This window comes from Agelaius tricolor, unplaced genomic scaffold (genome assembly GCF_023055355.1).
Source record: "Agelaius tricolor isolate 1412-34295 unplaced genomic scaffold, bAgeTri1.0.p SCAF_2, whole genome shotgun sequence".
Taxonomy (NCBI): domain Eukaryota; kingdom Metazoa; phylum Chordata; class Aves; order Passeriformes; family Icteridae; genus Agelaius; species Agelaius tricolor.
In genome coordinates this window covers 29,124,365-29,138,646 of record NW_027269262.1, presented here as the reverse complement: position 1 = coordinate 29,138,646, position 14,282 = coordinate 29,124,365, and the positions used below count along the sequence as shown (strand labels likewise).

General features: G+C 42.3%; 1 long non-coding RNA gene across 9 annotated transcripts in view; it reads right to left on the bottom strand.

Moving 5' to 3' along the window:
• Positions 1–14,282, bottom strand: part of LOC139604012 (uncharacterized) — a 109,874-nt gene that overhangs the window by 32,817 nt on the left and 62,775 nt on the right. For all 9 annotated transcript variants that reach the window (XR_011683886.1, XR_011683879.1, XR_011683878.1 and 6 more), the window contains 2 exons: positions 10,537–10,709; positions 5,628–5,916 (listed from right to left, as the gene is read on the bottom strand). This is a non-coding gene — a long non-coding RNA (uncharacterized lncRNA). The remainder of the gene's footprint in view (positions 1–5,627; positions 5,917–10,536; positions 10,710–14,282) is intronic.

The following is a 14,282-nucleotide window of genomic DNA, read 5'->3' as shown; positions in this document are numbered from 1 at the left end:
GACTACATCCTTTTATATCTTATATAGCTGGTGAACCAAACACATAAACCTTTTCTCCTGATAGCCCATTAGGTATGCTTTTGAGGTACAACCTCAGTAATTACTTCCTTCCAATGTAATTGTATTTTAATTACACATTTAAGGCCAAATTCTTTCCTCATCTATCCCAACTAAAATTCTCTGAAACCTTATTAATTTTAATTAAGTTGGAGTTGATGCAAAATTTCTAAGTGCTCAATTTTGCATTAAAAGTTTCAAATTCATTTAAACATGGATTTAATTTCCACAAGCATTTCAATTGGAAATGTGCTCCTGCGTTTAGTCTTTCAGAGCAATAACATGAAATATATGAAACATAAAGTCCTTTCCAACAGATGATATTAGGACATAGCTAACCTTTAAATATTTCCTCATTTGCTGCAGCTACCTGAGGGATGTTTGCTACAGACTCAAACAGGATTTCTCTCTTATTAACATCAGTAGCAGTGCTGTTCCAAAGGGATGAGCTGCAGCTGGAGATAAACTGTCCCTTTCTGAGAGGTGGGACAGAGTTTATGTCATCAGCCAGTGCAGTAAACACAGAAAGACACTCTGGGAATGGAGAAGATGAACTGCCAGAAGGGACTTGAGCCACTGAGAGCTCAAAAAGCCAGTTTGAAGTGTTTACATGAGCAGGGAATTGGTACATTTAGTTGGCCATGAAAGAGTGAGAAAACATGGAAGTAAAACTTTTCACTGTCTCACTGAAAAAAAAGGACAAGAAGTGGCTTGAGAGAGTCACTTATTATTTTCAAAATAATACTTGGAGCAATTGAACCATCAAGAAAGTTATTTGAAGACCTGACCTGGACACAATAAGACTGTAGAGGGACTCAGTAATTGTGCTCAAAACCGAAAATAAAAATATGAGGCAATTGAGCCTTATGTTTCAGATGTAAGATCTGTGACACTACACATATCTTTGGAGACATTATGGAGCCCCTGATTAAAAACAAGAGCTGCTTGTGGGATTCCAGAGTGCAAGCGAAATTATTGAGAGAAACAGATCCAGCCCTGGAGAGATCAGCCAGCATCACAAAGAGGTGACTGCTGAGCTCTCAGGCAAATGTAACACATGTCACTGGGCCTCCAAAGCTCTCAGGTGAGGCGAGGGTAGTGCCCAGCAATGTCTCTGGAATACAGCAAGCCAGATATGCTGCACAAAGAACCACACAGAAGGGCTGTTTGCAAAACCTTTACAGCCCAGAAGGGAGGCTCTGGCAATCACTACAGCCCACAGCCCACAGTGGGCACTGCAGGATGTGCCTGTGCTGACTCCCAGCATCTCTCTTAGGGAGCCACCCAGTAGCTCCAGCAGAGGTCTGACATTCTTCACACAACATATGGCGAATATGTGGGAGACAGGCTTGCCTGAGCAGAGCCATGGAGCATATCCTCTGGCCTAGCATGACTGCCCACAGCAAACACTGTCAGACAGGGAAACAGTGAACTGGCAGGGAGATAGCCCAGCCAAATCCCTGGCGGGGAGGGAATGAAACAGCGTGGACAGGTCTGTTTGCTTTCAATAACAGGAACGTGTACAGTCACCCCAGCTCATTGCCCCAGCTCCACAGAGACCAGCTTCCTCAGAAGCTTTCCAGGCTTTTGGGAGCCCTAAGTGCAAAGGGGGTGAGGCTACAGGCTTTGATGTGGAACAAAACAGTGGTGAAAAGTGATTTGAGTCTGAATAATGGAAGAAAAGTCTGCCTAAGAGAAATTCCTGAGAGAGAAGTTAAAAAAAGTAGGAGACAGAGCTGGATGTGAGTAAGACAGAAGACATTACAGTCATGTTGGACATGACATGCTGCATAAAATAGTGTGTGACAACAGGTCAGAAGCCTGGTAGGAGTCTCAGGGCTACATCTGTAATTGCCAATTGTGCACAAAAGTCCCATGACACAGAGGGAAGCAGGGTCATATGGATGTCTGTCTGACCCTTCTGTACCCTCTTCACTTTCAGTTCAAACACAGAAAGAATGTGACACTCCCAGGCCCAGAGGGTCAGGGCAGCCTCTTACCAGCCTCTGCACTAGCTTCACATGAATCCTCCATGTCAAAATCACTAGGATTGTCATTTCAAAAGCATTATAGACAGATACAGGGCACAAGAAGCCTGAGAGATTAGAGACTGAAGTTGGAGAAAGCCCTGGAGATGTTTGTTGTGTGTGGTGTCATTTATTGTTATAACCCATGGCATCAGCCAGATGTTACAAGCCCTGCAGTGTGAAAGAGCCCCAGCACCTGATGCCACCCTCAAGCCCAGGAGGAGGTTGCAAAGGCATTCAGCTTGGGAGCTCTTGTGCAGACAGGAGACTCTGTTAGTCAAGACCTCCAATCTGAGACTGCACAGCACCTGCCACACCAAATCACCCAGCCTCAAAAAGTCATCTCTTTTCCTCAGGAAGGGGCAGCCAGGAGCAGTCACACTAGGAGAGAACAGCACCAGATGCTACTGGCAGGGCCAAGCCAAAACTGAAAGATCTCCTACCATGAAACAGCAGAGCTGCAGATGAGTCAGGAAAGAACTGGAGGTCAAAACAGTGCAGGGTGACCCAGGGGCTCTCCTGACTTAGCGGACTGTGAACAATTAAATAGGTATATTTCATCATTGCTTGTTTCATGCAAATGTTTGCTGTTAGTGTGTGTTGTTTGTGCAACAGAGGTATAAAGAAAGGTAGGATGCTCTGGCACAGGACAACTGGATCTATCCTTGTTATACAGCTTACCTACTGACACTTCTGAAAGCTGGTCCCTGGTAGGCACTCTGCCTGATGGCTGAGAAGAATGGCTACAGCATCAAGCACAGCTGTAATGCCTCTGAAAAGAGCTGTTTTCCAACAAGGAGCTTGTTTCATTTTTACAAGCAACAAAGGGCTTTTTGGCTCTTGCTCAGCATGTGTTACCTGACATGCCAGGCATTCCCAGAAGCCGTGAGTAGAGTCAGGCAGTGAGGAACTGCTCTGTGTACTGAGCTGAACTTGCTTTCTCGTTTTTCCAAGTCTTGGCAGACAGGTAAATTTTTTAAAGGTACTTGTTTCTAAATACAACATGTAACTCGTTTTGCTGCAGTCTATCCATCTAGTATTCTGTGCTTGTGGGTACAAAGTTACCAGTACCAGTTAACGTGACTGAGAATTAAAAAGGAAATATGTGCTTTTCTATCAGAGACAGAATGTTTGAAGTTAAAAGATTTCAAGGTATCCTGCAGTTTTGAAGCTCACTGTTCCTTGCCTGCTTAAATAAAGTGAAGTGGAGCTAAATGATACATTTCTGCATAATTGAAAATGCACAAACACAGGGAGAGAGACAAAAAGAGAGAAAACTAACTGGAAGCAGTTTCCCAAGCAAGTTACTTGATCTTGGCCAACAGAACCTGCAGTTTCAAGCCATTTAGGCACTCGGGAAAATTTGCTCTGGATATGAAACACATTTACTCAGCGCCCATCAATTCTGTGCTGCAGCCAGCCCTGGGGAAAGAGAGGTCTCTCAGTGGCTGCAGCCAGCACTCTGGGCAGCTTCCAGTCCTCCTCTCCTGCCAACAGTAAATAAAAGTATAATGAAATAAGAACAGCTAATGCTAACGCCCTAGAGCTGATGTTGGAACGAGGAGTGTGAGACCAGAGAACAGCAAGCAGCCTCTCCTCTCTACTGCAAAGTACTTGCAGCCCAGACACATCCCAAGCCAGGCTGATTTTCTGTGTATCCAGTAGCTCTGAGAGGGTTCTCTCCTCCATTAATTCATTCAGCCTTCTCTCAGGCTGCACTAGCCATCAATGTTTTCTACACAAGCAGCCACACCAAGGAAAAAGAGAACCAATATTCATTTTGGTCATGGCCTCTCCAGTCCTCAGCCATTCCTACATGTGTCCTTGTGTTTACAACCCCATGTAAGGGATAGGAATGAGATCAGCAGCTGCCAGCACAGCCCTGTGCCACAGAAATTTCCAAATAGTGTTCTTTCTCTGTCTCTTAGGAGCACATAATGCAGCTGATACTTCTGCCCTTTTGTTACACCTTTTTCTGTGCATGCAATTCATCTGGCAAATATATATCGAAGTAAATGTAAGAAAAAAAATTAAAATTAAAACCTTACAAATGAGCTCAAAAAACCAAATCAATGTGAAAACTGGTTTCCTGAAGTTTTGTTCCATGCACATAGTATATGTTAGTATTTAGTAACATGCAGAAATTACAGGTGTGACTTCAGCCTTCTAAGTCTTTATGTTAGCTTTCCCTCTGCAAAATTAAAGTCTCTGTGGAGGAAGCATGGCATGAAAGAACTAAGAATTGTGATGACAAGATGGTCAGCATTGACATTTTCCTTCCATATTTTAATTGACAGAACTAGGTAAACATCTTTCCTAAAAGAATGAACCCAAATTGAATTCAGTTGAGTTACTGAGAGAAAGAATGAATTATTTTCTTAATTTCCCTTAGGAAAGAAAATTCTCTGCATTACTCATACATGCCATCAAATTAAAATGGTGTGAAGGAGTACAAGTTACTCAGAAATGAAATGTTGTGGAGTAAATGAAAGGCAAATGTTAAAAATCCTCCTCTGAGCAGCCAAGAAGAAAATTCCTTCATGATACATGTAGGTGACATAATCTTGGGACAGCCTTTCCATAGGTGTGGGCCTTCTTTGCATGTCCCCCAGGAGAAATCTGCACATCATTTGTCAAAATGGCTGTAGATTTATGTCTTTGTTTTCTTAGAAATATGAATCTTTTTATATTCATTGATTTTCAGTCTAGAATTAAACTTTACAATTGTGCTGTACATCAGTCCTAACAGGCTTGCCACAGACTTTCAAGCTCTTTCCTTAAGTTCCTATTTTCTAGCTGAATTGAAGCATGTCTTCTGCAATTAAAAAAAAAAAAAAAAAAAAAAGCAAAAATCAAGCATTGATTTAAACACATCAGGTGTTAGAAAACTGTCAGACAGAATCTGATTCCTGGTCTAAGTTGTCTCATGGTTTTCCTCATGTGGTTCATCGGTCCCTGGGCATCTGTGAACTCCTTCTAATGCAATCATGAAATGTGAATGAGGAAATGAAGTTCTTGGTCTCTACATAGCAATTGACCAGTGTAAAATATCCTTGAAACTTATATTTCCATTGAAAGGAGTTGGAGAATCCATAAATTTTAAAAATTACTTACCTAGTATGTAAAAGTGCCCAGACTAGACCCTTCTGAGAAAGATGCAAGCAGTTTCACATTCCACAGTTATAAAGTAACATGTTAGAAAGGGTTATTGTTCCTATCCCAAGCTCTCATGAAGCTTGTTTATGACTTGAAGTACAAGTTTATTTCACTTACTTTTGGTGACAACTTTTATTCCATGCTGTAAATCAGGGTGGCTTATTGCAAAACACTAGATTAGCCATCAGTTCTCTAAACCCCAGCACTGACAGTATCTGACATCACTTTCTTCAGAATTATCCTTCAGAAAACTACTCATTCCAGCCCATAGTCATGTGTAAGCTGGAAACATTACATAAATATATTGCTTCATAGGTACAAGAAAGTTTGTGTGTGTCAAAAGAAGTCAATATTTGCCCAATTTTCATACTGATATCCCAGCCTTACCTGGTGAGTCAAAGATGGGATGTGTCATGCTGGAAGCTGCCTCCACAGGCACTGGGGAGAAGAGGCTGAGCTGTGACACATTTTCAAATGCACCTTGGTGGACTTGTAATCAGACATCTTTGTGGGGACCTCAACAACTTCCCTTCTCCTCCTTTGTCTGAGGTCCAGTCACTTTTGGTTTTGATCCTTGTACTGGCATGTTTCACTGCTGGGTACAGGACACCTCATCCTCCTCATGTACTTAGTCCTGGTGACATTATTAGACATGCTGGTGAGGCCCAGGCCCAGCCTTTGGGAGGGAAACAAATTTAAAAGTAAAATAGATTTTTAAGTAGGAAGCACTTTTCCCATATTGAAGAGTCACAACAGTTCCAAAATGAGAAGGCATATTTTTAGTGATTAGCTGCAGTTAATCCTAAGAATGCTTTTGGCTTTGTAATAAGTCAAACACAATATCCTCTCCTCCATGGAGAAGTGAGACGTGGGGTTTCAGAGTGGGAGAACAAAAGGATTACAAATGAGGTATTTGCAATAATTCCTCCACAGCGGCTATACACGCTACAAAATATTTCCCCCTAAACCAGAAATCTGCCTTGAATAAAAGGAAGAAAATGACATTAGGAGAAAGAAGTCATATCTACAAACTGCACGTAAATCAGAAGTTCATTAGGGGAGTATGCAGAGAAGCTTTTGGAATGTAATTTTGCTACCAACTAGTTTTCACAAGAGTGAAGTAAGGCTTTCAAAAGCATCATTGCTCTAAGTAATTCAAATTACCTACCCTACCTGATACTATCTCTTCCCACAGAGATTACAAAGCACTTAAATTTTCACCCACTTTGTTACAGAAATCCCCATGGAAGATTTCAATCCATTTGCAAGCACTGCTGTGAGAAGAAAAGAAAAGATACCAGAAGTTTTCAAAATGACTGCCAGCACACCTAGAGTTAAAAGCTTCTTACAAGTATTGTCTCTGTATCATAAAGTTCTTCATTCAGAAATTTACCACTGTGTCACACAAAAACACCCCACTCAGGACCAAAACTCAGTCTACAAGAGTTCAGCTAAGAAACAATAATTCCCGGTGCTTTGTCCCCTTCTTTTTTCTAACACTGAAATAGAAAAGATCCTACGTGTTCTACTCTTTCGAAGAATGAGTGTACTCCTATTATTCAGAATATTACTTTAATTTTAAAACATAAAGGCGTGGGCTTACAGATGAAATTGCTGACGATGTTTGAAGCGTCAGGAGATCTCCACCGCGCGGGTGGCCATAGATGGCTCATGTCTCATTCAGAGGCATGTACCCTCTCCTAGGACATCTCCTGTTTTGTAGCAGTCCAAAGCTTTGCTTTTATTTAGGCTGACCTCGCTCAGGCACCCACAGGGGTGTGTTACAGCAGGGGTCATTAGGGAAGGCATCGCTCGGTTTCTGTCCCTCCCCATAGCAAGCAAGACCCACACTTTGCAGTGTGCAAATGTACTCTGTACTGACAGAAAACTGCTGGGACATCTTATCCCTTTCACAGCCTAGAGGGGAATTTAGGAGTGTGGCTGTGCTTTATTCTGGCTTGCCATGGAGCTGCACCAGACTCAGTGGCTTGCAGAGTTTTCCAGCAAGGTCGCTCCTCAGGGGCACTGAAAGGTTGTTGGATTCTGGCAGGTGAGAGCTGGCCTTGGTTCAATCAAAACCATTTCTAGCAAGGATTTTGTACTGACATACAGGGGGCTCACTACATTCTGCTTTGTGTGATGAAGTTTGAGCAACTCCAAACTAAAAAAAAATTTAAAAAGAAGATGCAGAGGAGGAAGATTGTGTGGAATAAAAACGCCCAAAGAATGAAACTTCCCATAAGTGTTACTGCCTGCTGTGCTTTGAAACCCACAGGTGAAAATCCAAGATTCTTTGAACCAGGAGAGCTTTGCCTTCAGCTTTGGTGTACCCAGGCTTCCAGGTAAAGTCACTGCTGTGCTGTCTTTACAGGTCCTGCAGCTTGACATGCTTGCAAATTTCCTGCAGGTCACAGCAGCTGCATGAGAAACACATGCCATCATGAACAGAGCAGGAGGGAAGGGGCAGCAGGGAAGTTGCCAGAAAATGGTCTGTTGGAAGGTGTCCCATCCATGCATGGAACCAGATGATGTCCCTGGGTGTTGGAATTGGATAGTCTTTAAGGTGTCTCCCAACCCAAGCTATTCTACCATTCTATAAAAAGACACCATTGTGGTAAAGTGGGCAAATGTTGTATTATTGTGTCTGGCTGCTTCCTGTCCTAGCTGCACATTGCTGCCTGCATGAACACACATCTAGATCAAAGCTAACTATGCAACTCACCAGCAGCAAACCAGCAGACAAGGTGACATAATTGGGGTCTCCTGGTGGCTGACAGACATCTGAGAGAGCAACTTGCTCACCAGCTTCTCTGGGGCTGGGTCACGATGGAGTCTCTCAACTCAAAACATGGCCTTTAGAAAGACCTGGAGCTTCTGAAAATGGCTGTGTTGTATCAATAACTGTGGGAATCACAGAGCTAGAGGGCAAATACACAAATGCCTTAAGATACAGCATCCATGAAAAGAAAAAAATAAAAGAAAAGAAAGAACTCAAGAAAGTAAAACAATTCTAGTGTTCTTTCAGCAATGCCTCTTGCATTTACTCCAGCACACTATATTTGGTATGGCTGTTTCTGTAGGAGAGCTACTCTCTGACAAGTCCTCATGTAGAAGCAGCAAACCTCCAGGGAGTTTAAGGCAGCTTTTATTTAGACCCACGCTTTGTTATGATACCAAGTTTAGCCTCAGTCATGCTGCTTACTGATATTCCAGTGTCTGTGGCTGCTCACAAGCTCAGGGTCCACATTTCTTGGGTTTCATTGATTTCACAGCATCACTGCCTATGCAAAACTCTGCTCCTGTTAATCCAAATCTTTAACTGTAGCTCAGATGTCTGGCGATGCAGAGAGGGTGGTGGCAATGACAGCATGCAATGTACACTGATGGGGACAGGAACATTGTGTAGCTGTCAGCACAAAGAAAGGGAGGCTCATCTTGCTGCAGCAATATTTGGGACAGAAGGCTGGAAGATCAATTTAACTCCTTTGATGTGTCATATCTTGCTAGTAAAGGTTTAAATGCTATTTCTGTCTGCCACATTGATTTTCATTGTCGTGGATCCTCTTCCTGAGGTAAAGAATTTCTCTCACAGAAGTTTCCTAAACCTGTTTAGCTTGTGGTGATGTTATGTTTTAAATGACAACACAAATACCTGCATGCGTATATGCACCAGCTCTTATTATTCATAAGAAATCTGTTTATGGCACTGTGTAATTTTAGTATTCCATGACAGCAGCATTTAAATTATGCTTTTTGTTCAAAAAGAAAAAAAGAAAAAAGAAAACAAATCATAATTCATCCAGCTTCCAAGTATAACACCCTGTCCTGTTGCCCCTCTTCCATTAATCTGAAGACTGGGAGGCATTAAGTGATGCAAGACCTTTGAATCTGCCCCCTCAGAAACTCTGAGAGCTCAGAAGACTGTACGTTCTCCATTATTGTTCCAAAATATCAGCTTGCACGCTCCAAAACTATTTAAGAAATACTGATTTAATCATCTACTCCCCCACATTTTTGCAACTGCCATCACTACTGTGGGTGTTAATATGCTGAGTGGGACAATTGTGGTGTTTTGCTGCTCTAAAGAATTTTTTTTTCCTCATAAATTCCAGGAATGGGTTCTTTCTGCTGTTTTAGCTACTTCATGTAACAAATAACCTTTGCAATAGAAGAGTTTGGCTCATCATGCAGATTTGTGTTCTTTATAAGTGGAAAATAATAGCAGAAAGTGTTCCTCCTGTGTCACTGCTTTTATTCCAGTCAAGGTTGATAAAATATTTCTTGGAGAGAAATGCACAAATCAGCCTGCATAGGAAACCTGATGATGATGATGACGACAATGACGATGATGATGACAATGATGATGACGATGATGATGATGATGACGAGCGCAAGTTTGGGGGTGACATTTTGGTGTAGTGCAGTTCCTTCCCGGTGGCACTTGGGATTTGGCAAGTGAGGCTTCGTAGGAGATCAATGAAAGTCCTTAAGGCTGAGATGAAAACCATGCATGGTGTTACTGCTGGAAGAGCTGTTTGGAGGAGACTGAGTGTTCCCAGAATAGTACAGTTCCTTTAGCATAGCTACAAGCAACACAGCAAGCTCCAAAGGGATTCTTTTTTTAGGCTTGGATCTAAAGAGGTGGGGGGGGGGGGGCAATGAACAGTAGAAGGCTGACAATGACAAGCAGGCATTAATTTGAAGGAAAGTAATACATCTACTAAACTCTTAAAGACTAACAGCATAAAGTCTTGGCAATCCCATCACTTTCCCCAAATATAATAATGTCAGGATTTTGGTGTAAGAAAAAAAAGAAAGAGCACAATGTTTAAGACTACAACATAGCATTTTGCAGCCTTATAGTAATAAATGCAACACAATCTGGAAATATATAAAATAAGATCACTTTTTTTGCCTTTTTGTCAGGGGTGAGGTGTTGCAGTCACTCCTGCATAGTCATATACATCAGGCACGTGGTAGCACATGGAGGCCCTGGCAGTGTAAAAAAGCCACTGGGTTTTGCAATAATTGCACTGTAACTTTATGAAATATCCTGTACAATTAGCATCCCACAGCATACTTATTGTTTTGTATGGTCACATGATTTAATGCCCCTGGGCTGCATTTTTGAAGGGATTATTTGGGTGTTTACGTTTTTCACTGCTCCTTGAAGAGCTCACCTTCCTGAGCAGTCTAGTGAATGCAATTCAGCATGTCTCAGCTCCTCCATGGAAAGAAAGAAAAGATCTTGTGGTTAGACCCAGACATTTCATTTTCTTAGGCATCAGGTACTTACTCTCTAGACAGCTTGGTTCTCTGGGTTACAGCTGTGGGTTTCCCTGCTGTCTTGGTCGTGTGCAGAAAATAAAATCCAATTACTTCTTCCATGTGGAGAAGATGCAGAGAGTCAGCAGTGATAGATAGATCCCTGCAGGGCAGAAAGACCCATCCTCTGAAAAATAATGAACCCTGTAGCAAAGGAAAAGAAAAAGAAAAAAAAAAGCTTGGAAAAACACAGCTTACAACTGAAGACCCCACGGCCCTGAGTGAACTGAAGTTGAAAGTTCATGTAGTTTTGAATCATTGCTCGAGGCTCTCTTCAGAGTCAAAGGGATCTCAGTTCATACACTGGTTACACATTTAATCCTGCTTTAGCAGCTGCAATCAAGTCAAAAGTTTTTACTGTTTGGGAGGGTTTTGAGTGAAAGCTGATACCGCGTGTGGCGAGAGAGAGCTTTCTTCAATTCCACAGACCTGAAATAATCAGTACCACAGTGTGAGCTCCACTTCATTCAGATGCAGTGTAGGCCAAAACCTCTTTCCTAATCCTGGATATTCTTCGCAGAGGTGTGAGCCTGAACATTCCTGAAGCAAACACTGGCATTAGCAATCACAGCAGCACCTGAACAAGTGATCTGATTTTAAAAGTGATGAAATGGAAACTGTTGGTGCTTTTTCACCTCTGAACACCAGATAGTATGTTCACAGCTTTCTCTGGATGGAGGCATTTGATATTAGCCACTGTTTTGCAATTTTCCCTCTCTTCCATTGCAAAAGTGGGTGCAAAAACCTGGGTACCACTATTGTTTGCAATAAAAAGCAGTAAATACCCATTCATCACTGCTATACCAAGATCACATTAATTATAAACACAGGTAATGGGCTGTCTTTGATGTCATTGCATTCATTATTAGGATTTCTTTACCTACTGTGGAAATCAGTATATTTGGCGATCTTCTTAATGGAAACAGTTCATTTAGATATGTATAAAATTGTTGATCTTGCAAAACAATGTCTAACTATATATTTCTGAACTTCTCCCTCCTCCCCAAACAAAATTTTGCTAGTTATGTTTGTGGGAAAAAAATAAATCATTCATTGTGTGGCAGAATACAGCTTGGAAAACCTTCCCAATGCTCGTTACCAAACTTATAGATATTGTGATGTTCACTTTCTCTGCTTACCCAGAAGGCTGAAGAGACACTATAAATTCAAGGACCCCCTCCATAGTGCATGTGCAGTGGTGTAAATCACAAGCAGCAGCACACACTGTGCCCTCAGCAAAGCCTGGGCTGAGTGATGACAGCCTTGCCCCCACAGAGGAGCAACTGCATCTGCAGATGGTTTCAGAGAAATCAGAAGGTGGCAGAAGAATAAGACTCTGTGACTGTGGTCACATCTTCCCAGATGTCCTGTATATCAAAATTTTTTTCCTGGAGAAGCTGGCAAATTTGAAACACACACAGAGGTATTTTTCAGCCAGTTTAAGCCATGGAAGGGAAGATTTGTAGGCTATGGAATAGGTGAGTGCAGCTTCAAAAACCTTTACCCTCATTTTGCCTAATGATGGTGAATTTGTTAGCATAAGCTTATTAGGCATAAGCATCTGTTTCCATCCATGATGGACCAACTGAATTGCCTCCAAGGCTGCTGACATTCTCCTCTTAAAAGTCATTGGCAGCAGCTGAGCAGAATCAAACTATGGTGTGTGATTTGTGGAAAGAGCAACCCACCACACACACATCTGTCCAGACAAGTTGCATTGCATAGATCTCATTTCTCTAGGAATTCAGACTCTAAAAATATTTTATTTTTGCCCTCTTTATTCTATGCATTTCATTCAGCTGTGCTTCAATCACTCTCTGCCAGCCTTTCTTGCTCTTGTGAGACTGGAGAAGTCATAAATATGGCAGGTCCCTTTGAGTGTTAATGCTGGATGCTGTCCATGACTGCTGAGCTGCAATATGTGAGCCAGCGATACCACAAAGACAGAGTTTATATTCCTTCCCTATTACATATTTGTAGTGTGCAAATCTGCAGAGCAGAAGAAAATTATAGCGAAATGAGTGGTCATGGGGAAAGTAATCTCCATATAAAGCAGTGCCAGATACCTCTCTGTTTGGGACTCCTTCTATTGGGAAGTTTCCCACCAGGCTGAATGAAGCCTTCAGCCACTGCTGTTCTTTTTTTTTTGTGGCTCAGTTTTGTGCCTCAGTGACAGGGGGGTCACTGACATTGTTTATCCATTATTCATTTAGCAATGCCTCTGGGAAGCAATTTAATGTCATGTATTTTTCACTTACATGAATTGCAATAAACTGGCCTCTTCAAGCTTGCCTGCACTGGGAAAATTTTCTAAGTTCTTTTACAGCCAGCATAGCTTAAATTGTTTGGAGGCTGCAGCAAGGACCTGGTAATAGACAGCAAGAGGTGAGTGATTGTTTTTTACCGACGTGGCTTCAGACTGTGGCACTAGCTACACTTACTAAAACATGAACTATTAAGACTACATAAACCAGAAATATTTTGGCTTTGTTGAAATACACAGTATCTGTCTCCCTTGGACTGGAAATGCTTCTATTACACACACTGCTCATTCTCCCTTGAAAGGCCTGGCTTTCAGGGGAAGATTTTGAGTTTTTCTTGCTTTGCTTTCCTAGCCTTCTTTAAAGCAGGGTATTTTAAGTCAATATATCACTAACAAGCCCAGATGAGATTCCAGTGCCGCCTTTACTGTCAGAATCAAAATTACATGAAGTACTGAATTTTGAGGCAGTGATATGTGTACAGTCAAGAGGAGGTAGATTCTGATCTGGCTGGGTGCAATGCTCCTGGTTAAATCCCATCACGTGCGGGCCTCCGTTGGCACAACCAACAAATTTGTGCACTAATAAAACTGAAGGGCTGGAAAGAGAAAAAATTCTCTCTGGGTCTAATAGGAGGGATGTGAATAAATCATAGCTGAAAACATGGAGCAGAAAAGTTTGGTGGATACCCAAGAGATGGAGACGGTAAATCCTTTGTTAAAAGAAAGCAGCTGAGGAGAAAGAGGAGGTGCTACACAGAAGGGAACACTCATGTCTGTCCTCAAGACCTCCTGACGTGAGCCATATATGGGTCATTGGATGTGGTGGATTAAAAATCCTGTAGTTGCAAAAATACATTTTCTGAAGAAGTGAAATTTTCTGAATTTCAGCCGGAGTCAGATGCACATGCTTCACTCCTTTAGACAGTCTCTAAAAATAGTAGAAGCAAGGTGGGTTGTTACAGCATGAGTCCGAGTCCTAGAGTAAAAACACCTCCCTTGGCATGGGAGGCGTTTCTACCTCAGAATAAGGCATGGCCAGGTTAGGGTAGCAGAGGCCACGCCCACAGAGCCACAATCAGTCAGAAGAGCTCAGCCTGTCCTGGGAGCAGCAGAAAACCCTGCTTTTCCCACAGCTGCTGTAAGCCCTCCAAACTGGGCTTGTGGCATGAGGATACAGGGGCTGTGCTTTGCAATGTGCCAGGAATGAGGACACAGGGGAGAGGAGAAGGCAGGAAAATGTAGTTGTCTCTCAGCCTTTACCCAACCATCTTCCTCCTGAGAACTGATCCAGGGCTCCCTGTGAAATCAGGAAGCACGTGGCCATATGAAGAGGCACTAGGACCATCCCAAAGGAAGGAGAGAGCCTGAGCCTCTTCCAAAGCAGAAATCATATGGTGCTCCCATACCTTCTCAGATGGGCTATGCTCCCATCTCAGGCTACCCCTGGAGTGGGT